The following is a 2,939-nucleotide window of genomic DNA, read 5'->3' as shown; positions in this document are numbered from 1 at the left end:
GGGATTGTGCCTTATAGGCTCTGTGCTGAGCACAGAGGCAGTGGCAGCAGTATGGTGACGGCAGAGGTGGCAGTAGTCATGGTGATGGTGGTGGTCATGGTGGTGGTGGCGGTCATGGTGGTGATGGTGGTGGCGGTGGTGGTGGTGATGGTGGTGGTGGCAGTGGTGATGACAGAGGTTGTAGTCATCATGGTAGTGGTAGTATATTAAATGAATGATAGAGGGAGACAAAGCAATCTTCAGAGATCTTACATCTGCCACAAAAGAATGTGTTGTTCAAATATTAAGAGGTTCAAAGAAATTAGATAAACTAGAAAGAAAAGACATTCTAGAACTTTCTGTTAGGAAGAACAAGGAACCGGCCAGTTGGGGTCATCCTTGTTCTGTCATTGAGCATATGAGCACTGAGCCTGGGGCCTGTTGCCAAGCCAAGTGGCCCAAGGCAAGGGAGGCTGGGCAGCGTTGCCACAGGTCACTCCAGACTGCCCTGGGGCAAAGTGGAGATAGGAGCCAGCTGGAAGATTCCCTTTGTAGGAGAGCGCCCGTGGGGACCTGTTCAGCTGGCTGAGGCTGTTCTAGAAGTGTTTGTGCTTTTGCACACATTGCCATAATGCATTATAGGGCAAGGACAAAATATAAATGGAGACCACATACCATATGTCTAAATGTTTAAAAGTTATAATTCAAGCAATAAATAGTTGAATAAAATACGTTAAGTTCTTTTTTCTCTGCACAAACTATACCTTCAAACAAAGGTGGAAGGCCAGGTTCCAGTGTAGACTTTTCAGACTCCTTGGAGTCCCACCCTGGATGGTGAAGAGAGGCCCACGCAAGCCAGTCCTGGTAGTGAGCATGAGTCTGTTGGGGCATGGCATTCTGGATCTCTGGGTAGCCATGGCATGGATTAGAAAAGTGGTAAGCTATGCTCCTGGGCCAAATCTAGGCCCTTTGCCTGTGCTTGTAAATTAAATGTTATTTGAGTCCTAGCCACACTCATTCATTTACATAGCATCTATGGCTGCTTTTTTGTTACACAATGGCACAGCTGAGTAATTAAGGCAGAGATCTTCAGGCCCGCAAAACCTAAAATATTTATTCTCTGTTCCTTTATTTTTTTAAATGTTTATTTATTTGTTTTTGAGAGAGAGAGAGCACACAAGCAGGAAAGGGAGACACAGAATCTGAAGCAGATTCTAGGCTCTGAGCTGTCAGCTCAGAGTCTGACGAGGGGGTTGAACCTACGAACTGCAAGATATGACCTGAGTTGAAGTCAGATGCCTGACTGAGCCATCCACGCACCCCTATTCTCTGTTCCTTTAAAGAAAAAGTTTGCTGATCTTTGGTCTAGAAGGGGAAATGGGCAGGTTCCCATGGGTTTGCCTTCTGGGCTCTAGACTTGGGAGATGCAGGTAGAGGAGGGCCAGAGTAGAGTTCCTGAACGTGTGCGGCCCAAACCTGGGTCTGAGCGCGAGGGAACAGGCCTGTACTTTTCGAACTTCCTGGGCCATCAAAGACAGAAAATAAAAAGGATTAACCAGCTATTCCCAGCTATAGAGAAATAGAGATACAAGGCAAACAAAAGCAACGTGACGACTATGAGATGGGATCTGGGACCAGGAAAATATACATTATCAAGTTCAATACTGGAATAATTGGTGAAACTTTCATAGGTCTCTCAATTAGGTAACAGCTTTCTATTAATGTGATTTCCCACTTTGAGAATTATACTGTGGTTATGCAAGTAGATGTCTTGTTTTTAGAATATTCACAATGAAGTATTTAAGAGTAAAGGGATATGATGGCTGCAATTGCTCTCAAATAATAATAGTAATAACAACAATAATAATACATGTAGAGAGAAAATAAAAACAAAATAAAGCAAACATGGCAAAATGTTAACAGTGAATCCTTGTGAAGTCTTTCTAGGACTTCTTCAGCCACTGAACTCATTTTCCCCACCATTATATTCACTAGAGTTCAACAAATTATAAATGAAAAGGAAATGAATATAGTTAAGGAAAGGAAAAGGAAAAACAGTCATTTGAGCAGCTGATGGAATTACTTATGCACGGCCCATCAGGGGTGATCTTATGCTGACTCAGGCTCACAAGGTGACCGTGGGCGATGCTCAGCCCACTGAGAAGGACACAGGCAAGAACCGCGGCAGTTAGCAAGAAAGATCCTCTCTGTGGTGAGCGTGCCTGTCATAGTTCACTCAGTAGGTGCAAGGAAGTGAGATCCACATCTGGCTTTTACGAGAGCGGCTCTGATTTCTCTGCGCATGCCTCCTGGGAGGCAATCTCACAGTAACTCTGGAGGCATAGCTTCCAGGGTCTCTGCAAGGGACGTGCCCAGTTACAAGAGTTCCACACTCAGGAAACCCAAAACAGTGGTTTCCCCATCAGGTGTCTAAATCTGTCAGTCCAGATGCAACTTACCAGTGATCATTTTGACTGTAAGCAATGTTGTCTAGCAACATAGTTGACATATCATACTCTCAGGGAAAGAAACCAGGAGTAGATTCTCATGCAGAAGTGTTTTGTTAAACCTTTGCCAGTCATCCACCCCCATGACTTTGTTGGACACTTTTAACAAAGAACAGGACAAGTAGGCATGTCTTTCAGTCACTAGAATTTGTATTACCCAGGGGGTAAGGGTGTCCCCTCCATTGTCCTATGCAACTGGACTGGTCTTTGGCCATCTGCCTTTCTAGGGCCTACAATACCATTTTGATTCTGGGAATCCTATGAGTTTTACATCAAACCGTATTATGTTACATGCTAGTTTGTAACAAGCAACATACTCCAGTGAAATTTATTTAAACTTTTTAGAAAAATCATCTCCCCACCCCATATGCTGTTAAATCAAGAATTTTATCTAGTTTGAAAGTACAGCTTGGGCCCTTAAAATAACCAATTGTTGCTTTAAAAAATCTGTCT

The sequence above is a fragment of the Suricata suricatta genome, chromosome 16, assembly GCF_006229205.1.
Source record: "Suricata suricatta isolate VVHF042 chromosome 16, meerkat_22Aug2017_6uvM2_HiC, whole genome shotgun sequence".
Lineage (NCBI taxonomy): Eukaryota > Metazoa > Chordata > Mammalia > Carnivora > Herpestidae > Suricata > Suricata suricatta.
Note: the sequence above shows the minus strand (reverse complement) of the source record.